This window comes from Mastigoproctus giganteus, chromosome 13 (assembly GCF_048544385.1).
Source record: "Mastigoproctus giganteus isolate SK-2022 chromosome 13, ASM4854438v1, whole genome shotgun sequence".
In the NCBI taxonomy this organism is placed as follows: Eukaryota; Metazoa; Arthropoda; class Arachnida; order Uropygi; family Thelyphonidae; genus Mastigoproctus; species Mastigoproctus giganteus.
This window is the reverse complement of record NC_143587.1, coordinates 35,319,700-35,346,346: the sequence shown is the minus strand read 5'-3', so window position 1 is coordinate 35,346,346 and position 26,647 is coordinate 35,319,700.

The window sequence follows — 26,647 nt, the reverse complement described above, 5'->3', positions numbered from 1 at the left end:
AAGGCCTCTCCTGAAACCTTTCGTCTTTTTCTGTCCCACACCATGGTTGGCCAGTTTCCTCCTGCAGGGTTTTACAGTCACCACTAAATTGTAGAATGTTTTTGCTCTTAATTCATGGAATTAATCCTTTTAGTTCTTAAAAGATAAAGGGATTAATTCTTAATCCTTTTAGCTCTTAATTCGTGCTTTCTACAACATCAGCTTTATTGCCTAAAGGTCAGTGGGTTGAAGAATGCATATCCAAGTCTCTCGAAATCAGTTCATTATATGGAAATTTTCTTCATTATACGGAAACTGTTTTCAGTGTAATGGTGAATGCCATAAAAGTTCCTTACTATACAGCTGTTTGAATGTCTTAATCACTTCTTGATCATTGATTAATGGATGAAGCTAACATTAGGAGATAAAATCGTAATGCAGAAAATACAGCATTTTCATCTTCCTCATTTAAAACATCTTTGCACATATGACGTGGAGCATTATTTAATATCAACAATACTTTTCCTTTCTCACCAGTTTCTATCTGGTATTTTTTAACTTAGGTATAAAGAGGGTTGTTAACAATTGCTTGAAACTTCATGTCTATCCAGACATTTCATTAATTTTTGTATATAATGAGAAGTTTACAACTCACTTGAAGCATCTTTGTGTTTTGACTTGCTGATTATTAGTAATGGCAATCTATGAGATCCAGAAGATTTTTGCACATTGTGGTTGTTATTCTTTCTTTGCTCAGTTATTAACTCTCTCCTTGATGCCAAAAGTGTTTTTGAGGTGAAGATTTCCAAAGAACTCCAGTTTCATTGGCATTAAACACACTTTTCCTTTTTTTTTTTTTTTTTTATAACATTCTTCAAATGCTAGAAACTTATGTTGAATAACCTCTAATGTTGGATGGTAAGATGACAGCTGGATTTTAAACTATCAGATGCAGTGACATGCTTGAAATTTTTTAACCCACCCACCACTGAATTCTGAAAAACTTGTTTCAATCTATTATAAAAAGCCAAGGCCTTTTCACACAATAGAGGACCTGAGATTAGTTCATCCAGACTTGGTTTTTGCAGAAGGGAGAGGAAAAAAGAACAGTTTAATATATAGAGAATGTGCTGTTTCATAAATGTTAAATTCACCAAGTAGCAAAAATTATATTAAAAAACAAAAAATTGAGCAAGGATAATCAATGATCAGATAATCCTACAAGAACAGTGAGGAATCTGCTAATTTTTAAGTTAAGTTATAAAAGTTGACAAAAAAGTAATTTTAAAACATTAAAGAACATAGAAAATTCAGTCAAAAAAGGCACTAGAATATGAGTACATATTAAAAAAAAAAAAAAAAACACATTTCCAACATTCTACTATATTGCAATCGATTAGTTAAAGGTCAAGCACTGGTATACTCCAAGCAGAATTTAAAAAAAAAAAGTTTTTGTACATATACAGACATTTGTTCACATTACATTGAAACAACTTTCAAAATGTATATATACAGACTTTTTCTACAGATTGTGTGTGCGTGAAAAGGTTAAAAGGGTATGAAATAGGGCAGAAAAGAAATACAGACATATTATTACAGGATGAGATCCAAGTTTTGAAAACTTGGATCTCATCCTGTAGGCGTTGGTGTGAGAATTTGAAGATGTGTATTTTCTCTTTCTATGATGATACATATAAGGGAATATATATTCAAATTATGGAAAAATAATTAGAGATTGAATGTTAAAAAAAAAATTGCCTTTAGACAAAGAGTGGCTATTGGAAAGGCTACTACTCTACCCTTCTGAAGTCAGAGAACTTATACATATATAAAAAAGAAATACATAAATATTTGGAAGAAGTAGATAAAATATGAAACTAGACAAACAAGTCTTGCCATTTTAATGCTAATACTAAAATAATTGAAATGTTTTAAGTTTTAGATTGTTGTTTGTAAACATTCATACAGCAGCTTTTGGGAATATATATATTAAAAGCCGTACTAATTCTGCACCAATAATTCATGGTATCTGTGAGCACCACTCATATAGAATTCATATTTAATCTCACCCAAGCTAAATTTTTCAAGTTCATGTTTTTTATAGGGGTGGGGGAGGGTTCTAAAAGTACCTTGATGGAAGATATTTTTATATCAATTCTCCATCTTGGAAACAAGATTGAGATATGCTTCATTATTGACCACATATGGCATGCATATTATTGTTTATTGATATTACAACATCAGTGGCATAGCCAGGTTTTATGTCAGTAGGTATGTTTACAAAAAGGTGTCAATTGCCTAAAGCTAACCTACTGTTATTTTTGGTTTTAAATAAGAAATGCATGAATATCTCTATATGCCTGTATTACAAAAAAATATATATATATTAAACATTTAATAATAATAACAAACTACTTTATTAAGTTAGTAAGTGCATTTAGTATTTTTATTCATTACATATATATATAACACAGTATTACCTTCCTGAAATTCACCAATACCAGACTTGGGCATCAGGGGTACATGTACCTGCTGACCTTACCCTGGCTATGCTACTGTATTACATGCTATTATAAATTGCATTATTTTGACAAAAACTGAATTATGTATAGTTGATACTGTTCAAAACCAAAGTTAAATTTTTATTTTTAATATCTCAGTATTTATTGTGCTGGACAAATTAATAGTAACTTGCCCATTTAAATCTTTCTCTTGCTCTTGCTCAAAAATACATTTAATATCTTGTTCAATATTAAAGACAATGTATAACAGCTTTACATATGGCCAAAGAGCACACAAGGTTTTTTTAATGTTTCTTGTGGAATTTCATGATACCATACCCTAATCTCACACAGTTGGCTGATAAAACATCCTCAGATCATCATTACACTGGTGTAAAACTTCACGATCTTGGTCTAATGTGAAGATTACAGATATTCACTAATTTTAAAAAAAAACTTTCAGCTGTTACACTGAAATTAATTTTTGTTTCATCACTAAACAAAACTTTCTGATACTTTTCTTCAGACTGGTTCTGGTGCTGTTTAGCCCACATAACATGTGCTTGCCTTGGTTATTTAGTGAACATCGAAATTATTAGACAACTTGATATCAAACCTATTTCCTTCAACCATCTCCTTATAATTCTGCCAGATGTTTTTATTTTAGTTATTTCTTCCCACTGTTTGGCAAGACTTTCAGAAGTAAATATATTTTGAGTGCAGATATGGCAAAAATGACTATTTTTAGAGTTGACATCTGTCTTCATCTGTCAGTTCCAGCATTTTCTTTAATTGCCACCCAACTGTTTGATTTGTATACACCAATAATTTTAGTATTTGTTTGTTTTTTTTTTTTTTTTTTTTTATATCATTCATTCAGTGGTCTAGCAGTGATTCAGTTTTTTTTTCTTTACTACTTTCAAAGAAAAAAATCACATCAGCAGAAGTACAAGATTACTCTTGTAAACAATTTCTGCAATGGCTCAGGACACACTGCCTTCTAATGCATAAAATTCACCTTGGACTACCATGTGTGCAGGGAGTTTAGTTATAGGGTGTGACTAATGCCCGGTATCTGGCACCCTACCCATCACCTTCACTTGTGTGAAGGTGCTGCTTAAAACAAATTAAATAGTTAAAAATAGCAGTTGCTATTATTTTGTCCATTAGCAATATGTGCTTGGTGGTTTTTTATTTATTTTATTTTTTTATTTTGCTGAAATCAATATTTTCTTCAGTCAGCATTACTCTAAGAATATGAATTTCATAGTATAGTGTGTCCACACCTATTTTGTCCATAAAAACATTTTAACATGCATTTTTGAGCTAAGAATTAAAAAAAAAAAATGGCTGAAACAGGTGAGTTACTATTAATTTGTCTGGCTTTGTGTTTGTTTATTTCTATTTATTTCACATTATTTTTATTATTACTTATTATTTTTTATTATTTATTTATTTGTTATTAATATTTTTGTAGAAACATCAGAAACTCCTTCAGAAGATTTTCAGAACATATCAAGCTGTGATTCTTCTATGTTAAATTCCATAGAAATGGTTACATTAAAACTAATAGAACAACAGAATAAACATTTCCAGCAGTTCATGGAAACTGAGAAAGAATACTGGAAACAGGAAATGGAATTTAAAGAGAGAAGACTTCAGATGGAGGTTGCACAAGAGCAAGAGAGAATGAAAAGACAAGTAGAAATTCAGGAATGGATGAAGGAAGAGAGACATACCTTATTTAGACTTATGGCTGACTTGATAAAACAAACAGATAAATCCCCCAGGAATTGAAAGTGCAAGCATGTTTCAAGCAGAAAGTAACAATTAATTGTATTTGTGATAATGTGCATGCACATTAGTATAAATGTATTAAACAAAAATATACTCATGGTGAATTTCATGGGAGATAGCCCTCAGGAGCATCAATGTAAAGAAATATTGCAAAGTCTGTTTGATGTTTGTCTTAAGTTATTTTACTAAATCACTAATACACATTCATTTTGTCAAAGCTCTGCTGTATCTTGGGGTACAGGTATAGTTTTTTTTTTTTTTTTTTCTTGTGGATGGGGAGAGATTTTTAACAATTTTTAAACAGATAAAATTCTTGTTAAATAAAGTAGTAATAGTAAAACAAATTGTTAGTTTGAACTCATTATAATAAAGCTTTTTATAGAATGCTCATTTAAAAAAAATAAAATTATTTTTTGTTTATGAACTACAGAGCTGCATTAAAATTTTTTTTTAATTCTATAATAAAGGCATTATTATATCTTTACAATAAGAATCAGCCTTACATAATTTAAGTTTTGCATTTTCAAAAAGAAAGTAGTCAGGAAGGCCTGGGTGCTTTGTCACTGATTTGTGAAAACTGCAAAAATTAAGCTTCGCCCAGTTTGTACAATCACGTAAATTATAATCAAGCCAGGCTTATTTAAGACTGCATGAAAACAAAATGTGAATATTTTACTAAGAGAGATTGCAATCTAAAAATGTTCTTATGATATAAAGTTTATACTACAGTCTTATACCATTTCTGTCTTACATCATTCCCAGTTTCCTGTTAGATAACCTTAATAATCAATCGGTTGTATTTGATCTTAATGTAATAAAAATGTAATATTGTCTGCAAGATCTCACCACTGAGATCTTGTAGGAATTATAAATTTTTGCCCACTGTTTTAAGATATAGAAAAGCATCAAACAGGAAATATTAAAACTTAGTGATATTAGTATAGGCCAAGAGATGAAGGAAACCAGTCATTTGGTGCAAAAAAAAAAATAATAATAAACTTCTTTATACAAACTGCATAAACTTTAATCATACTGTTCCCACTGCCAGAAGAAGAGTTCTCCAAGTGTGTCAAATCCTCTGGGAAAATATCACCAATATGTTATGGTTATTGTGTGATGTAAGTAATGGCTTGTGTTTGCCAATGCTGCCTCATTAGAAAAAACTTCTCAGCACTGTAATAAGAGATGGAAGTTCAAGGAAGAATGGGCCTCTTTGAAATCTCTTCCACCCCCAACTAACTTTATTCTGAAACATTCACTCCAGAACAACACTGCAACTCCCTCTACACAGCCACAGAAAAAAAATAGCAATTGAGGGAGGGCATGAAGCCAGTCAATACATCTGGGCAACCATAATTGTACTCCATGATATACAGTGAACTGCTTATTGTGATCACTTTGGGATTCAGCCAAAGTGTTAACTGAAATAAAACAAGAATGCAGCTGTTCAGCAATGTTTATTGATGCAGAAATGTGTACATAAAAAGGTGGAAGCGAATAGAAAGAAAACATGAAAATCAATAAAAATTAAAACTGTCAATAATGTTTCTGGAAATCCATACAAACTTCAAAACAAAAAATATATTAAAATCAAGGTATGGGTTAATGCTCTGCAGTAAGTGTACACATACAGTACTTTTTTTTTCACTGAGTAACAATACCAGCAACCAATACTGTACAAATAAAAATCAGTAACTAGTCACACGTGTCACAATTCAACAACTTGGGGTGTTGCATAATCACTTCCAGTATATGTGCATAAACCATGATAACATAAGCTCATCTGTTAAAATAAATGCATATTTTCTGTATATTCATATATGTCTTAGTAAAATGATAACATTATCTGTGATTACAAGCTGTGTGCTCTGTAGCGGTTTGCCACATCGCTCATTTAGAGAGGTTTGGATTTGATTCCAGTCTATGACTGGAGGAATTTCTAAAAGTTTGCTTCAGTTGAGGCTGTAGCTAGTTAATCTCTAGTGGAGGGAGTAAGATTCCACATAAGTCATTCAAGGTTTTCAGCCCACACAACAACCAAATCATGCTATGACCACACACTTGTACAGACATTAAACACAATGGTGCAATATGGTCCAAGTGATCACTGGTGTGTCTAAAATCTTACAGCAGCCATAAGCATAGAAATCTCCAGAGATCATCAAAAACAGGCCAGCAAACCAACCACCACTCCTCCCCCCTCAACCAGTGACTCTGCCTAATAGCTTTGCATATACAAGGTGTGAATAAAATGAAACAAGAATTGTTGCTTACCAATGCCTTGTTACTGCACATGTCAACAACATTCAAATTATGCGGTAGCTTGTTTTTTATTGTACAGATCAATTTTTTTTCATTGTGGTTAAGTTTTGATTGGACTGTGCCTCTTTGTTTTTAATGTGAATCAGTGTTTTAACCCTTGAGCAGAAAAATGAGTGATCATAATTTAGAACAAAGAATTGTTATTAAATTTTTAGTGAAACTCTGAAAATGGTGCAGAAATGGAGATGTTATGGAAAGTATGGTGATGAAACCATGAATCAGTCACGTGTGTGCAAATGGCTCAGAGGAACAGGGCTCACATCTGGTGAGTATGGGCTTAGCACACCCGGGGTTCTGAGCTGGATATCATCATCATTCTCTTCCTTGGTGATTCCCTTCTATTTCTGACTCTTGTTCTCTCTCTCTCTCTCTCTCTCAGGGTAACTCAGAAAATTTATTTTTTTTGACTAGTGCAGCAAAAGCCTCAGGCTTCCTTGCACCATATGGCTAATGATAATAATAAAAGGTGCCCATGACAACAAGAAGACTGCCAACTTCAATAACAGACAAGAATGTTAAAAAAATTCGAGTGATTGTGCACCAAAACCATCGGATAAGCATTCGACTAATATCTAAACAGTTACATTGACAAAGAAACAGAACAATTTTAATATGGTTTTTCAGTGACAATGTGACATCATTCCTCTATTGCAGTGAGTGTTTAACAAAAAACAAGATCACAGCATTGGAGCAACTGCCTTATTCACCAGATCTGGCACTGTGCAACTTTTTTCTGTTCCCAAAAGTTAAACTCCACCTCAAAGGAAAACAGTTTGAGGACAGGAGATATTCAGAACACAATGCAGTAATTAAAGGTGGCATCTTCCAAGGACCCCCCCGCTGCTGTTTTAGATCCTGGAAATCGCAAATGAGGCACTGCATAGGTGCAGCTGGAGAGTACTTTGAAGGGGATAAACATTGAAATTGTATTTAACATAATGATTTAAAAAATAATTCATGTTTCTTTTTAGCTGCACCTTGTATGTTCTTCCCATAACTAGTATAATGCGAGAGATTTTCTAACCTAACAGTTACCAACCTTTTTTAAGCTGATGATCAGTGTGAGATGTGATGCATCCCTTGGCCTCGGCACAAAATGTCACTACTTTGGTTCTATGCCCACCAGTTTAGTATTAGTAATATACAGACACAATAAACTGATGGCTCATAGAATTAGTTGCTTTGGTGCTTGGCACACATGCTGTTTATATAGTGTGTTGTTGAAATGCATAATTAGTCTTATGTAATTTTTTTTATTTATTTATTTTTTTTGTATGCACTATTACCTTGGATTTTAGTGTGTGAGGTGTGTGTAATAGTAGTGTGAAGTAGAACCATTTTATGATGATTCAAAAAGTGAAGTAGATTTTCCTAAGGAACAAATAGCCGAACTGGGAGAGCATGTGAATAAGGAACAAATATCTGATGCTGAACAAGAAAGTTATTAAGGTGATGGCTGTAGTGCTGACAAAATTCCTTGTGTTTTTTGTTTTATAGGAAAAGATGGCACTAGCTTTTGGAAAAAAAATCAATCCCACCAAACTGTAAGAACAAGGGACTTAAATATAATGACACCAGGGATCAAGGGATTTTTGCTAAGGAAGCAAAAACAGTTATAGATTTTTGACACTTGTTATTTGATGAAAAGATATAGGATATAATTGTAGACGATACCAAAAAATACCTTGAGAAATCTACTAAACATAAGTAGAGCAGGGATGCTGGACCCACTGATAAAATAAATGAAAGCATTTCTTAGGCTTCTGTATTTAACTGGTTGCTTGAAAGGCAGTCAACTAAATATTTATGATCTATGGGACAGAGGAGGTGTAGGGATAGAGCACTTCTGGCTGACTATTGGTAGAAAAATGTTTCTTCTGTAATTGAGCACTATACAATTTGATGATTTAGATACCAGAAATGAAAGAAGGCTTGCCGACAAGTTAGCAGATTTTCAAAGTTTTTTCGTTGAAAACTGTCAGAAGTGTTACTCGTAATCAAAGTATATCACAGTAGGTGAGAAGCTGGAAGGATTTAGAGGACAATATCAGTTTAGACAGTATATACCAACCAGACCCAATAAAATAAACATTGCATACACAAAGGAAAAAATAAATATTTTCACCCTTGTAGATGCAAAATTATATTACACTGGAATTTTAGAGTGTTGCATAGGACAGTAACCCTCAGGACCACTCTGCAAAAAATGATCTACAGTAGAAAGACATTTTTTCACCGGTTACATTTCTGCCTGTGCCTATAACCAGCACAGGCAGAAATATAACTGGTGACAAATGGTTCACAAATTTTCCTCCGATAAAAAAAAAAAAAAAAAAAAAAAACTTCTAAAAGACAATAACTTAACCTATGTGGATACCATTAGAAAAAATAAAAGAGAACTGTCCCCAGAGTTTGTGAACAAAAAAGAACAGAGCAAAGAATTCAGTCCTGCTTAACTTTCAGGAAAACATTACCATTGTGTAATATACATCCCAAAAAAAAAGAAGTGTTGTTCTTGCGTCAAGCATGCATCATAATGGTGAAATTAATGCTTCAACTGGTGATAAACAAGAGCCTGAAATCATGTCTTTTTTATAACAATACCAGTGGTGGAGTAGATGTAATAGATGAATTATGTGCAACATATGATGTCAGCAGACAATGGCCAATGGTGATTTTCCATGCTATGCTAAATATAGCAAGAATAAATGCACACATATTGGTTGTTTCAAACAATGCAAAGGAAAGCAATCAATAAGAAGGCTTTTTCTGTGAAAGTTACACTGGATCTCACGAATGATGAAATGAAAAGATGATCACTAATGATAAATTTCTGCATGATGTGAGGGAAAAGAGACAAGAAGCAGCTGGAACAAGCAATGAAATTACTGCAAAACCAAAACCAGGTACAAGGAACTGGTGCCATTTCTGTACTAGTGTGAAATGTGTTGCAAGTTTGTATGTTTGGATCACACAAAAATGTCATGTTCTGAGTGCTTCCAAAAACCTTGTGGGTGGGTTATACCTTTGTTTCTATTATAATATATTTTTTATATTTTTCAGCACAATTAATAAACATTTTGTTTAAAATAATTATGAATACTTTTGTAGCCAAACAAGCCAACATTTTTTAATTTCTGTTGGAGTCTATTAAAGTGTGTATACTTTAATGGACTACAACAGAATTCTTAAAAAATCTTTAAAAAGCAGAATTCTTAGAATCCTGTTAATACAGAATTCTAAGTGGATTGTTTATTTGCACTTAATGAATTTTAATGATTTTATTTATTTATTTTTTTTGTTAGTTGTTGGTGCATCGGCTTCTGTGGCCATAATGCACCTCCCAAAGTTTTTGCATTTTACTCTGATCCAAGCCCAAGGCGGGATTCAAATCCGTGACCTTTGTGTTGCCAGGCAGGCACTAATGATTTTATCAAGTTGAAAATGGAAATAACTAATAGTATCTAATAAATATATATATATACAGTACACACCAAAGGGCTCACATCTGGTAGCCCCAAGGGCTCACATCTGGTGAGTATGGGCTTGGCACACCCAGGGTCCTGAGCTGGATATCATCATTCTTCTCTTTCTTGATGATTCCTTCTCTCTCTCTCGAAATTTTTTTTTTTTTGGCTGGTGCAGCATAAGCCTTAGGCTTCCTTGCACCATATGGCTAATAATAATAATAATAATAATAATACATATTTTTTAAATTTGTATGTAATATATAAGCAGAAATATGCACACAAGCATGATTTTGAAATTTTGCACATTTAATTTTTCTATGCTGTGAACCTTGGGGGGGGGGGATGATACCTTTGTTTCTATTGTAATATTTCTTTTATTTTTTTATATTTTCAGCATTATTAATAAACATTGAGGGATTTTTAAAAATTTATTATTAAAAAATAAAAATTAATGTCATAAAGGTCAAGCATTAGAATACTGCAAGCAGAATTTTAAAAACCAAAACATTTTTTCAGAAAAAAAAAAAGTTAGGGGGGCACCTGTCAGGTCCTATGTACCCTTTTTTGTTACTATTCAGGGTGCACTTGTGGCTGGGTAAAGAAGATGCTGAAACTGATGCACTCTATACCTGGGGGAAAAAAAAAAAAAAAAAAATTCACAACTTGTATATGTGCCACTGCAGCTTTAATGTGTTGTGTTTTGTGGTATACTGTGTAGCTCGGGGGTGACTGAGTGGAAATGTCAGTGAGCAATGCTTTGCTCACTGTCAGCCAGGGCTGGCCACAAGCATCTTCAGTCGGTTCTGTCGAATAAGGCACTGTGCTCAAATGGTCTAAATAACATCATCTGCATCTTTTCCACATTTCTATCAACAAGCCTACTGTCTTAATGTCTAGTTACCCACATTATTGTCACTCCAAGAATGCTTGTGCAAGTTGACTTGAAAATTGCTAGAAGTAGAACGTATACTTGATTCTCAATGTTTATGCTTCATTTGATATCGAATATGGGATGTTATTTAAAATTTTAATTTTTATGTAATACTCACTTTCAAGAATATCTGTTTTGTTTTTAGCTTCTGGAGGTAAGGAAATAACAAACAAGACCCCGCAAACGTTGGGGCCGGCCCTGCCGTTAGCACACAAACCACATCCAGCAGAGTCTTCATGAAGAAAATCTTGTAGCATCCTGTTTATACAGTTGAAGGCACTTCGTGTTGGATTGCACAATTATTCCTGTCTTGATTAAGTTTATTACTTGGAAAATAATAAGATAATGTGGGATTACTATTATCTAAATTTATAACATTTCTTTCTCAAAATTGTACTTTAACAATACAGTCAGTTCTGCTATAACCCAGTACATGTGTTCCTAAAAATCTCTGCGTTATGGTATTTCGCACATTAAAAACAACAGGACTTATGGGGAAAATAGGGATAGGGGCAGAGCACTCAAAAAAAAAAAAAAAAAAAATGTTAATCAGATAAGTAAAACAATAAAAAAAGTTAGAAACCCAATAATATTGCTAACACAGGTTTAAACATCTTAAATTTCTAATAAATAAATAAATATTACAGTTAATATAGGACTTTACCCAAGGTATGAAGTTTGATTGATATTTCTGTTCACTGACATTTTCTTTTTTTTGGATTGTAAAATTTTTAAAACAGTAAAAGAGATGAGTAATCAATAAAGACAAACACGGCAAGCACAAACATAAAAATAAACACAGCAAGAGAAGATTCTGAAAATTTATTTGTTTTTTATATGATTAAAGAGAAAGGAGAAACAATCTCACTATTACGTAAAAACCCACAGAATTCCAGCTATCAGTATTATTGCAAAAGCAATAAGATTGAGTTTGCTACCCATTTATAATTAGACTGTGCTAACAGAAAAGCCCAATAAACTGGGAACTGCAAATTGTTTTTATCGTTTTGTGGTAGTGGCCTCCAGAAATGTGCTCCTCTGCTCATGCTATCCCACCTCACAAAATTTCTGTTCTTGTGATTACAGTGAATGATAAGTTTGATGACAGTGTCTCCGACTAAGACAATTACAGTAAATGGGAAATGTAGCTCTCACACATTTGACGTTTGACATTTTTTAAGCTTCGTAAAGTTGTATGTATTGCTGCGCAGGTTGCTATATTCAGCTTGGTGCTGGGTTTTATGCTCACCTGGCTTTACTCGCAGATGAAATCGCACATGAGCCAACGTGAAAATCACGTTATAGTCGCATTGTTCCCTAATATATCAATCATGTTGGGGCAAATTTGCATTGCGAAAATGTGTGTTATAGCAGAACTGACTGTATCGGGAAAGAAATAGCCATTTTTCAGACCAACTAAATAATTTTTCTAGGTCTGATTGAAGCAGCATCCTTGGTTCTGTTGTTTACAAACCTTTGTATCATCCAACATCAATGTCCTTAATAAACATCAGAAAAGGGACACTACATTGAACTCTGGAATTGTGCTAAAAACATCTGGTCCAGTCAGAGCAATAGCCATTTATAACTACTGTTTGTCTACTTTGCTTAAGCATGTAGATTCATTTATTACCGAAGTTGCCAACATTTATTGGTATATCACATTAGTGAAAAAGGCTGTAGTCACTGATGTGCCAGTGAACAGTTGTAGTTACTGATATTGTTAATTGGTATTCCAAGAGTGAATTTATGACATAGGCCATGTCCATCAATAGTAGTGATGCCTTCCACTTGAATAGGAAGGGTGCAAAAATTTTTGAAATGCTGTGAACCCCACTGTATACATTTAGGAACATTACTAATTGCAAGAGGAAGCAGATCCATGGGTTAAAATTCAACTGTTATGAACAGGGGTAATAGTGGCATTGCATTTGTGCCTAATGTAGTTGAGGAAAATAAAATCACAGTTATTAAGGACACTGAAATGTCTGAAATTCCATTGGTTGAGTTGGTACTTCTCTAGTTGTGTGTGGAGTGTAGCAATTTGGAGGCATTACAGAGATGCTCTATGGGTAGGAATTGTGGTAAAGGTACCATAAATTAAATTAACAAAAAACTGATTTCATAGAAAGATTAGAAACAATAATGAGTTTATAGTAGTAGCTAGGTGCAATTGTAAGGGGAAATTAATTAATGAAGATGCAGCCATACCTGTAATATAATATACATAGCTTATATATTGCAAAGACACGGTGAGGGAGAATTCAACTTTTCTAATTCGGTATGACTGCCACTCCACTGCACCAAAGTCGGTACCATAGAGTTTTCCCTCATGGGTAGCAGAGTTGATATAATCACCATTGGGTGGAAAAACCTGAGTTCAAATCCTGTTAATGATGCGAGGAATGTTCATGGGCCTTTTTCATAACTTGGCTGAATTAGTCGGTATCAGACAAGGGTAACATGGTTTTGTCCCCATAAACTTGGAGTTTTTCATCCAGAAAACAGCAAATCAACCACAGAACATATGCAATTTGCAGACATTACATACAGCACATTATGGCCTAAGTTGCTGATGCATCTAAATCCCTACACCAACCAACCATAGAGTTTCTCACCTTTTTGCAAAAGCACTGTTTTTCTACATCTTTTTTTTTTTTTTTTTTTTTTCTTAGTTTCATTAGCGAATACAGTAGTGATAAAATTCATGGCAATCAAAAGTTTGCTAACTCAATTCTGTTCACTAAACAGAATTCGTGGAAGCAAGTTACCCAATGGGTGATTGAGAGCATTAAAATGATTGTATTTGGAGAACTAGTTTGTCATCCAATAACACTATTTGGAGAACAAGTTTTTCGACTCAAATTGAAACAATTTAGGGAAAGAAAAAATTTTCCAGTATTTTTCAATATTATTGAAAACTTGCAGAATATTTATTCTGCAGGTTTTCATTTCCAGAACAGCCTATATGTTACAGCCCAGAGATAGTACTCTATCTGAATTTAGAAAGCAATAAAGATTAATTAAAGATCTTAAAATTTATTAAAAACAAACATAAAAATTTTATTTTGAAAGGAAATAAATTATGTATTTTCAACTTCTAACTCACACTGTGATAAAATATGAGCCAAAATACCACCTACCCCTGTTAATAAATTAGTAAAGGCTGCCTTCCTTGTCAATTGCAATTACAAAAGACATATGAGGGACAAGTATAAAGACAATACATGTTAAATGTCAAAACAGTTTGATACGGTAAAACCTTACCATAAGCTGTTTTATACATACAATAAAAAAAAAAGCAATGGTGCAAGGTTACATGTACTCTCGAGGTGATTGTGTGCTGATATGATCTAATGAAGTATTAAAACTTCAGATATTATTACACTAGTAGCAGAAGCTGCATGACTTTATGAATAAATTTGAGGTTTCCAAATATAAATTTCAGACTTAAGTTTGGTAGCCATTTTGATTTTCTGTTGTGAATTCCTGATACGCAGTGTGTTTCTTTATGGCAGTTTGAAGTCTGCTAGCTCCAAACAAAATTCACATATAGCAACATGTTGCCCAACTTTTTTGGCTGTTTTTTTTTTTTTTTTTACCCTGATACTGTATAAGCTTGTTGAACATTTTTTTTGCTAGCCATAACTTTTACTAACTAATACTAACTTTATTACTGGAAGCATTAAATATAATTATATTTGGGGAAAGAACCAATTCATTATCCAATAATGCTATTCAGAGAACAAGTTTTTTTTTTTTTTTAAACAAATTGATTTAAGGGGGTAGTTCCCAGTACTTCTCAATATCAATCAAAGTACTGCATATGGGTAGCAGTAACCCAGAGAAAAGTACCAATTGTGTGGTACTACATTCAGGGCAGTGGAGAATGAAAATTACCGGGAATAATTGTGCAGCCAGATATGAAGTTTTCTGAGCAGTGCAGATAAACTGCCAGAGCAGGTCATGGGGTCTGGGATCTTGTCAATGGTATACAGGAATTTTGCTAGCAGGGATAAGGAGGTAATTATCCCTTTGTATAAAGCAATGGTCAGGCCACACCTTGAGTACTGCATAGAGGTCTGGAGGACTCATTTTAGGAAGGATGTAGAGTTGCTTGAACGAGTATAGAGAATGGCAACAAGACTGGTGAGGGGAACAAAGGGGTTTTCTTATGAAGAAAGGCTTAATTGCAGCATCTGGGGACTACACACCTACGAGGTAATCTGATTGAGGTGTATAAGGCCTTGAATGGTTTGAGCAGGCTCAGTGCTGATGGGATTTTTCCTCTTGCTCAGATTGCTTTCGTAAAGGCAACTACGATGGACTGAGATAGTATTTAAATTCTATACAGTGGGACCAACTGATGATGTTACCAACAGCAAATTCAAAATGGGAAGCATTCAAAGAATTTATTGTGGAAGCTACTAGGCTTTACATACCAACTAAGAAATATTGTTCAAGGTTTAGGCCTAAATGGATGTCAGATGAACTAATGAGACATATGGCAGAGAAGAAAAATGCATGGGATACATACAAATTAACATGTGACACAGAAGCCTATTATAGATACAAGTTGATCTGTAACCAAGTTACAAAGGAGGTTAGGGAGGCGAAGGCAGATTACAAGAAATCTTTGGCAAGGGATGCAAAGAAAAACAGCAAAGAGTTCTTTACTTATGTAAACTCTAGAAGGAAGGGGATGAATCAGATTGGTCCACTTGATATCGATGGTTCAACTGTTGATGATCAGCTAACAAACTAAATGAATATTTTGCATCGACATTCACACATGAGGAGTTATTCAGCGAGGGGAATGCCAGAGGTGTATTCAACTCTGGCAGTAAGCTAGAGAATCTTGTAATAACTGAGAGTAAAGTGGAGGAGAAATTGTTGAAGATAAACACAAGAAAGGCACCTGGGGTGGATGGGATCTATCCAGTTATATTAAAGGAGGAAGTAAGCAAACCCTTTGCCATAATTATGAGGGCTTCCTTGGACTCAGGGGAAGTACCCATGGACTGGAGATGTGCAAATGTGTCCCCAATTAACAAAGGAGGATCAAAGGCTGACAAGTAATTATAGACCTGTGAGTTTAACTTCTGTTCCCAGAAAATTAATGGAGGCACTGGTTAAACAAGCACTGCAGGATCATCTAGACAAGACTTCAGTTATAGCTCGGACACAGCATGGTTTTGTTAAGGGGAAGTCTTGCCTGACCAATTTGATTGGATACTATGATGCAGTCACAAAAGAACTGGATGCAGGTAATAACTTTGATATTATATACTTGGATCTTAGAAAGGCTTTTGATACTGTTGCACATGGAAGACTGCTGCACAAATTGGAGCAGTGTGGCATTGGAGGCAAATTGCTGCTATGGATAAAGGGGTGGTTGAGGGGGAGAAGACAGAGAGTGGAAATCAATGGACACTGCTCATCGTGGACTAATGTTATTAGTGGAGTCCCTCAGGGTTCGGTATTGGGTCCATTATTGTTTTCTGTATTTATAAATGATATTGATGATGGTATATCAAGCTTAATGTCCAAGTTTGCAGACGATACGAAGGTTGGCAGGGTTGTCAAGGACACTACTGACACTATGCTGCTGCAACAGGATCTGGAAAGGTTGAGAAGATGGGCTGAGAGGTGGCAAATGAAGTTTAACATTGACAAATGTAAAGTACTACATATGGGAAACAGCAACCCCAGAGCAACATATCAACTCTGTGGTACTACACTGACAGTGGTAGAGAATGAAAGGGACCTGGGGGTGGTTGTGCAGGCAGATATGAAGTTCTCTGAGCAGTGCAGACGGGCTGCAAGAGTAGCTCATGGTGTATTGTCAATGATATATAGGAATTTTTCTATCAGGGATAAGGAGGTGATTATTCCCTTGTATAAGGCAATGGTCAGGCCACACCTAGAGTACTGTATACAGGTCTGGAGGCCTCATTTCAAGAAGGATGTAGGGATGCTGGAACGAGTACAGAGAAGGGCAACAAGATTGGCGAATGGAACAAAGGGGTGCTCTTACGAAGAAAGGCTTAAGTTTTGCAAATTACAGTGTCTGGAGACTAGGCACCAGCGAGGTGATCTGATTGAGGTGTATAAAGCCTTGAATGGTTTGAGCATGCTCAATGCTGATGGGATTCTTCCTCTTGCTCAGAATAATCACCTGAGAGGGCATAAATTCAAATTGAGGAAAGACAGATGTAGGATAGACGTGAGGAAATTTGCCTTTAGCCAGCGGGTGGTTGGTGTAGTAGAGGCATCAAATTAGTCGAGGCATCAAATGCCTCTAGTAATGCTAATGCTAATTACAAACCTGACAGGACATAAACTCAAATTGAGGAAACAGTTGTAGAATAGATGTGCAGAAATTGCACAAGGTTGGTGGAACAGACTTCCATCCCTTGTCGTGGAAGTTGATAGCCTAAATAAGTTTAAGGCTCAGCTGGACAGGTATTTCGAACGAACAGAGGGGTGAAGTGGAAGTGGTTATTTTTTATTTATTTATTTTATTATTATTTTATTTTATTTTATTTTTTTTGGCTGCTGCTGCATAAGCTTGCTTTCTTGCATCAAATGCCTCTACTAATGCTAATGCTAATTACAAACCTGACAGGACATAAACTCAAATTGAGGAAACAGTTGTAGAATAGATGTGCAGAAATTTGCCTTTAGCCAGTGAGTAGTTGATTGCTGGAATAAATTATCAGTCATTGTGGAAGTTTACAGCTTAAATAAATTCAAGAAAGAAGTGGAGGACAAACTTTTGAAGTGAATGGATGGGCGAAATGGGAAGCTTTTTCTTTTTTTTTTTTTTGGCCAATGCTGTATAAGCTTGCTTTCTTGCATCATATGCCTCTGCTAATGCTAATATCATTGAAGGTAAAGAAACGGATATTTTGCAGAATAGTTCTGTCAATTTCAGTGTGGGAACTTACTTAATGCTATTATAAAAGAAGAAAGAATTGATATACATTGGTCCTCCATCTGGGAACTGACAAGTGCACAAGGAAGCATGGAATATAACAGTTATTCCAAGAATTAAAATGCCAATCATTCTTAGTATTTTAATTCTCATAGCAGTGTGGAAAAAAAAAATTCAATGTTCTCTTTCTTTTGACTACTAAAATATTTTAGAAGTTTTCTTGACATTCAAATCTGAATAGTGTTGCCATTGTTATAAACAAAACCTTGACTCAACATTTCTGAAGAGGTGAGAAGTCTCTTACAGTATCTTTCTTGAAGCAATCATAATCAGTTGATGTCTAAAAGACAGTCCAAACAGACAGAAAATGTTAGGTAAGCTAATGTTTATTAATCATACACAATATCAGTAAATATCCTATAGCTGCATTTTAATATAAAATGTGTATTTTGTCAGTGAAATTTAATTTGTAGTGCATTGTGGACTTCAAAAAATATATATATGCTTTTTTCAAAAATCTGTTTTCCTTGGGAACTGTTTTTTGCTTTATTTGACCGAAAAAATCTGGTTTTCTCCTTCCTGCAGTTACTAAATCTCCAGCTTTTCAAGAGTTGATAGCTATGGAAGCATTATTGGATTTTCATAATCTTTCATACACCCATACTGATTTTTTTATGATAAGACACTAAGGAAATTTCTAATGTTTTGTCATAATCTAATAAAAGATTATGACAAAAAAAAGATTAATTAACTTTTGAGCACTGGTGTATGTGCACATGCAAAACGTAATCTTATTTAATTTCATTTAAAAACTTAAGATTACTCCTTCTTTTTGTCTAATTTTGTTTCAATTCTCAAATATTTTTATAGCAAGTCTGGACATTGTAATTTCAGATTCCATAAGCTGTGTTTTTTCATGATCACTGCCCATTATTGTGGCTGCATCTGGAAACACTTGGTTGTGTTTTGTGGTTGTTATGACATTTATGAGTTCAAATTTCACCTATTCAAAGAGGCAATTTAGTAATATTTTAGAGTATATTTTCAGGAACAATTTAGCAGGGATTAATAAGCAAGAGTATTTCTGGTAAATATAGTAAACTCCCATCCCATCATAGCATTTTCTCTGGAAAGAGCACTGAGCAAGAAAGCATTATAAGCAAGCCCCTCTCTTTCTGAAGACTATTTTTGATATTTCACCATTTTGGTAGATAACATTAATTTTTGTCTTCTTTTATTTATCTCCCCTTCCTTGGTGTTCGCAAAACAATGGCTTACATCTAAGTTAAAATCCTACAGGCTTAATGTGGATTAATATTAGTGGGGCTCCACAGTGTTCAATGCTGGGACCACTGTTGTTTTCTATATTTATTAATGACTGATGAAAGTGTCAAGCTTAATGTCTCAGTTTTCAGATGATATTAAGGTTGGCAGGTAGTTAATTGCAGTAATCAGGGTATGCTACTGCAACAAGATTGAGCAGATTAGGCTGAGAAGTGGCAACTGAAGTTTAATATTGACAAATGCAAGCTTCTTCAGAAGCTTCATACCAACCATGTGTGGTACCCCAGGGTAGTGGAGAATGAAAAAGTCCTGTGGGTACTTGTGCAGACAGACAAAACCCCATCAGCTGTCATGCAGATAGCCTGCCATGACAGCTGATGGGGTTTTGTCAGTGATATACGTGAATTTTTCCAGCAGAGTTGAGGAGGTGATTATTCCATTCTATAAGGCTGTGGCCAGGCCTCATCTAGAATACTGCATACAGGTTTGGAGGGCTAATTTTAGGATCAATGTTAATCCGTTGGAACAGATGCAGAGAAGAGCAACAAGATTAGTGATAGAAACAAAAGGGTACTCTTAGCAAGATAGGATTCAGTTCTGCAAACTGCAGCATCTGGACACTAGGCATCAAGTAGGCTTAATGCCGATGGAATCCTTCCTCTTGCTCAGACTAAATGAGGGGGAGCACAAATTCAAACTGAGAAAGGATGGTTGCAGCGTAGAAGTGCAGAAATTTGGTCAATTGTTGGAACAAATTCCCATCTGGTGTAGAGGTGGGTAGTTTGAATAAATTCAAGGAAAAAAAATAGATAAACTGTTTAGAAGTGATGGACAGATGATATGGGAAGTGTTGTTTTTTTTTTTTTTTTCTGATTCTGTATAAGCTTGCTTTCTTGCATCATTTGCCACTATTAATACTAATACTATGCATCTTCTTTTTTTTTGTACCTCCCCTTTCAACCTGTTTTTGCATGCAATTAAAAACAATGGAAACTTAAAAAAAAAAGATTTTATTTTATTAAACTAACATACCTCTTTCTATTTAATTTGTAGTGCATTGTGGATTTCAAAAAAAAAGATGCTTTTTTTATTTCAAAGTCCACAATATATAGGTTATTGTAAACATGATAAATGCAGTATTAGCATAATAGTAATGCTATCATTAATGAAATGTATTGATGTAGCATTGAACACACATTGTGCCATTAAAAGTCATTAATCAATCAATTAAAATCAATCAACTGAGCACACAAAAAGACACAAATTACTGTACCAGCATGGAAAGTAGATGAACAATGCTGAATTTAAAAAAAAAATAACAACTTATATGCAGCAATAAATGCCAGACACTCAGTTGTAAAAAGAGCAGCCTTTCTGCCTTCAAGACTTTAAGTTAAATATTGAATAAAAAGCTACACCATAAATGATTCCTAGAACTTCTTTGCCAGTTATTCCTTAGAACTTTAAAAAAAAGTGGGAAAGTTTAGAAGAAAGCACCACAGAGGTTAAAAAAATGCATGACACTTCATAGAACTGACCAGAAGAAAAGAACATTAAAAGTGGTGGAAAGAGAGCACCATATGCAGGAGTGTGTTAACAGGAGTTTACTGTATTTCATTTAAAAATTTTTCCTTCAAAACTGACCTTTCACAATCAAGCTAATTAGTACTTTCAATAATCTGTGTAATTTTCTTTTTCACTGATTTACTTTTTTATATTAATTATTTTTTGTTATATTTTGCATTAGTCAATAAGTTTGCTGTATTTATTGATTAATGCAAAATTATTTAATTTTTATGTGCAGCATTTTGAGACATTCAATTTGGCTTTTTTTTTTCAATAAAGACAATGTTTTATAACTGTCTGACATTTACAGCAAAGGTGTAATAAACTCCTTTGGTCTCTTTTGTAGATTTTGTAGATTTGTAGCGGTGAAGCAATTTTTTAAAAAATTGCTTCACCGCTCTCCAAAGAAAAATTAAGAAAAAATTAAATATGTAAAAATCTTCCAATTAATCTGGGTATGAGGCATATTTTAATTCAATTTTTGAGACTAAATGTTTTGAAGTACTGTATATATTAATTTATAAAAGTACACTCCCACTTAAAAGTTTGAATCACATTTAATTTTTCTTAATTTTCAAAGTTTTTATTAAAATAGGACCCCAACTTGTTTACAAATTTTTATTAAAATATTTTATATTATGTATAAAAAAAACAAATAATATTTAAGAAATTTCTAGAATATTTCAGAAAGATGTAAAAAATTTCTGAATGTGGTAGAACATTGTAGAAGATTCTTCAATCTGGTAGAACATTGCAGATGATTCTAGAACATTTTATAAACTGCAATGTTCTAGAACAGTGATTCCCAAACTACTGAGATCTATGGACCCTTTCAAAAATCAAAAGTTTACAGACCCCTTAAAAAATGAAAAAAAAAAAAAAAAAAAAATTTGGTGTCTCCTTTATATAACATATGCATATGTTATATATATGGTGGTTGACCACTGTTTTGCAGACCCCCAGTTTGGGAAATGCTATTCTAGAAAATGCTATTCTTTTAAATAAGATAACTGCAAACTTTTTCACATTGTGGGCTACTTTTTATTTAGGATTCCTTCTGCAGGCTACTAAATTTTTCTTTTCTTTAAACAGTAATAATAATAATAAACTTTCCTTTTATTCTCATGTAAATGCTATGACAATATGGTAGATAACAAGTAAAACTGACACATTTTTGTAAACAATTTACTGATGCAAATTTATACACACACGTTTAATAAAATACATTACAGTTCTATTTTCTCTATGAGCACTCTAATGTTGCATATTACTAGCCCCACACCCACGTTTTGGTGAAAAAATTGGTATTAGTGACCAGTGCTTCAGGGGCAAGTCCATGTGGTAAAAATAGGGGTGTTACAGTTGCTGACCAACTGAATGCTGGTGTGAGGGCTCCCACTCCTGGGTTTTTCCACCCAGATCTGGGTTTTTTGATTGTCATCTGGGTTGATAAGTTTTTTTCACAAAAATATCTCATTATCTGGGTTTTTTCGGTAATTTTTAATTTTAAGTCAAAATTTATTTTTATTTCTCGTAAATACAATAAAATTTAATACATTTAATAACAGTTTACAATTTTCTTAATTTTATATTCTAACAATACTGATCATAATTTGTAATATCTCAAGTGCTTATACAAAATACTACAAATGTAAAAGGATTTCAAAGTTTTCGCAGGGTTCTACACTATGAAATTACGCTTACATGTTCATACATGTAAGCATACATGTTCGTGTTACTAACATGTATGGGCAGCCTATTGAGCAGGCGGAAGGCGGTCTTTACTGCACAGTCTTTCGTGATCGTTCGTGGTATTATTGCATTATTTGGTGTGATTTTTACATTTATGCGTGTACTACATACAGTGATATAATAAATTTAAATTGTAGTGACTATTTCTATTTTATGTTAATGGATTAGTGATTTATTTTTTATTTTATAGAACATTTTAAATAAGATAACTGCTAATTAGCCATACCCACAAATTGCCCACAATGTCTGAAACTTGTTCCCCACAGAGAAAGATGAGTAAATGGTGGTATACTCAAAATTTTAGAAATGAATGGTTAGAAGATCCGGAATTAAAGGATTGGTTGAAAGAAGACAGTAATGAAAAAGGTGCATCTTACTGTATTTGTTGTGAAATGAAATTAAAGAATGCCAATAAATCGATGTTACTAGCGCATAAAAATACAGTTAAACATAAAAAAAGTGAAAATATTGCTAAGACAAGTTCAACGTTAGACACGTTCTTCACAAAACGTAAACCTACGGAGAATGAAGAAGTAGCAAAGGCAGAGTTAACAATTGCTGCACTCATTTCTGAGCATAATATTCTATTTGCGCAATGTGATCACCTTATAGAAGCATGTAAGAAAGCATTTCATGATAGCAATATTGCAAAACAAGTTCAGATGAAGGTGACTAAAGTCTCTTATCTTATACAAGATGGCATAGCCTATCATGAAAAAATATACATTTCTAACATATGCAGAAACAACAAGTTTTCAATGATAATAGATGAAAGTACAGATTTATCTTTATCGCAAGTTCTAGCTGCTGTTGTTAGATATTTTGATATTCAAAACCTTGATGTTGTAGATGTGTTACTTGACACTGTTTGTGTCGAAAATGGTACTTCAGAAGGGCTTTATCAAGCTGTAAAAGATCTTTTCATAGAAAAAAACATTCAAATAAGTAATCTCGTTGGCTTTGGAAGTGATAATTTTGCCACTATGATGGGTACTAAGAGTGGGTTCCAGTCATTGCTAAAAAAGGATGTACCATCAGTATTTATAATGGGATGTGTTTGCCATTCTTTTGCATTATGTGCTAGTCATTCAGTCAAGGTACTACACCATCATATCTAGAAATATTTATAAAAGATATCTCTTGTTATTTTTCCCGTAGTAGTAAAAGATTAAACGAGTTCAAAATGATTGAAGATGTTGTAGATACTGCTAAGCATAAAATCCCCAAATTAGCACAAACACGTTGGTTATCCCGTGGCAATGTAATAAAAATTATTATTGAGCAGTGGGATGCGTTAGTTCTTTATTTTCAGTCTCAATCAAAAATTGACAAAATCGATGGTTCAGGGAATATTTACAATACTATGATCACCAAAGGAACTAAGCATACGTTGTTGTTTTTAGGATATGTACTGGAGAAAATAAACTGCCTGAATATTGAATTTCAATCTGAGCATTTCAGATTGCACTTACTTCATTCAATGGTTTCAATTGAGTATAAAAATATTCTTAGTTTTTTCATAAAAGAAGAAGTCATTACTTCATGCAAGCTGGTTGAAATTAATCCAAGCAATGCAATAAATCATAAGCCTCTGAATAAAATATATTTGGGAGGCCGTTGTATGGCCTTATTAAATTCAACACCACTTGGTGACAGTGAAAGCAGGTTTAAAAATGATTGTTTAAAATTTCTTGTTGAACTTTGTATGGAAATCAGAAAAAGATTTCCTCTAAATGATGATGGAATTATCGCCAGTCTCAATGTTCTTGACCCAGCAGTGATACATGATCGTGCCAATTCGCCATCCTCAATTTTCCATTTAGCAATGCAGTTTTCTCACCTTGTTTCTGAAGACAAACTAGATCTTCTAGATGATAAATGGAGATCATTTCGTTTAAATCAAGATTTAGATTTCTCTTACAAAACCATCCCTGAGTTTTGGTATCTGTTACGTAATGTGAAAGATGGCTTTAATAATTCTAAATATGAGATTTTATCTAACTTTATGACCAGTCTAACTATTTTACCTCACTCTTCGGCAAGCGTAGAAAGAATCTTCTCCCAAGTAAACCATATAAAAACAAAAGCCACAAACTCCCTTAAACTAGAAACTGAAAAATCGAATAATGGCAAAACAGGCGATAAATAGATCTAATCAAAATTGCTATACATGGAAACCTAAATCAGAATTGGTAAAAGAAGTCATACAAGGAACTTGTCATAAAAGATACGAAGAACGTTTGAAAAAAATGAAAGAACTTCAAAAAATAAATGTGGAGAGAACTGAATGGGATGAAAATTCTGATTACAATTAAATAAAAGATATTTCTGCATGGTAAATTTTATCTTATTTGTGTTGCTATACTATATGATGAAAACTAGGTTTTTTTTGGGTTTATTTAAGTTTCAATCTAAGTTTTTTTAAAATTTGTGAGTGGGAGCCCTGGCTGGTGTGTCTGTACTATCCATAGATTTATGGATGGTACAAACACACCAGAAGTCCATGTGGGCAACTTTCACCTTGCTAAAGGCCTGTGGGACCATATTGGGCACTCATGCTCTAGAAAGTGGGAGTATTGTTTCAATATTATAGAAGATTGTGGATGATTCTAGAATGTTTTGCAATAATTTAAATTGAAGGGTGAGAGCTATAACTTATATAATTGAACACCTGTCATTCAGAAAGAGTGTTTGGTGTAAATTTTGTGATAAACTTGGCAAGAAATAAGGAACTGAATATTAAAAATATAGAAGCACTGTTGTAACTCTGTATAAAGAAAGTTATTCCATGAGAAGTATTGGCAAAAATCTATGCTTCTTAATTTAAGGAGTCCAAACCATTTGACAATTCAAAGAGACTGGCAGTTTAAAGGACAAAACACGATCAGGACGTCTGCATAACAACAGAAGCACAAGATAAGACCATAATGCTGATTTCTAAATGCAGTCGATGACTTACTGCACCTGAAATCTGAGCCAAGTTCAATAGGAATAAACTCTCATGTCTGCATCCACTATAAAACTTTGCCTTAAATAAGCAGGACTTGGTGGTTGTGTAGTGGTCTGAAAATCCTTATTAAAACTGGAAAATCAAAAGAAACAGTTGTACTGTGGATGGATGAATCCAAATTTGAAATTTTTGGATCCAAGCATAGAGTTTATATAAGACCATTGACTGAGAAAAAATGGTGCCACATTGTTTAGTGATGTGAACACAGTAATGGTTCCACCATGATTTGGGGTTGCTTCTGTTTTTTTTTTTTGGAGTGGGTGACATCATCAGAATTGGAGGAATTTTAAGAAAAGGCGGCTATAAAATTATTCTTAAACACAATGCAATATCCTCTGGACTTTGACTTTGTGCAAGAAATTTTATATTAAAACAAGACAATGACATAAAGCAGAAGTCATTATCTTGTTGACAGAGCTTTTGTGTCTTACATGGGATCATCTAAGACCATGATGTCTGCCCATCTTCACAAAATTTATGGAAAACCTTGCAGATTGCTTGGAATAATGTTAGTCAAGCTGCTATTATGAAATTGCCAGAATGCCATGTCTATGTAAAGCAGTGATAAAATCTTGTGGAGGATATTTTGATGAAAAATCAGTACAGTTATTAATATTAATCATTTCAATATTTTTTATGTAAATATTTCAGTGCTTAATAAAAAATTATAAAATACTTTGTCGCATTTTTTATTATTATTATTAGCTATATGGTGCAAAGAAGCCTGAGGCCTTTTGCTGCACCTGCCAAAAAAAAAAAAAAAAAATTTCCTGAGTTACCCAGAGAGAGAAGGGAATCACCAAGAAAGAGAAGAATGATGATATCCAGCTCAGGACCCTGGGTGTGCCAAGCCCATACTTACCAGATATGAGCCCCTGGGGTTAACTTACATTATCGTAACTAATTTCAAAAAAATTAACGAAAACTGTTGTCATATACTGTGATTCCAAACTTTTAAGTGGGGGTGTATGTATATACTCATTGCTAAATTTTGTCATATCTGTTTATTTGCACATTTCCTGGAAGATGGGAGCATGGAATTTATATTAAAATTTAAGGGGGTACAAGGTTGGGGGCGGGGCAGGGCAGAATTTAAAC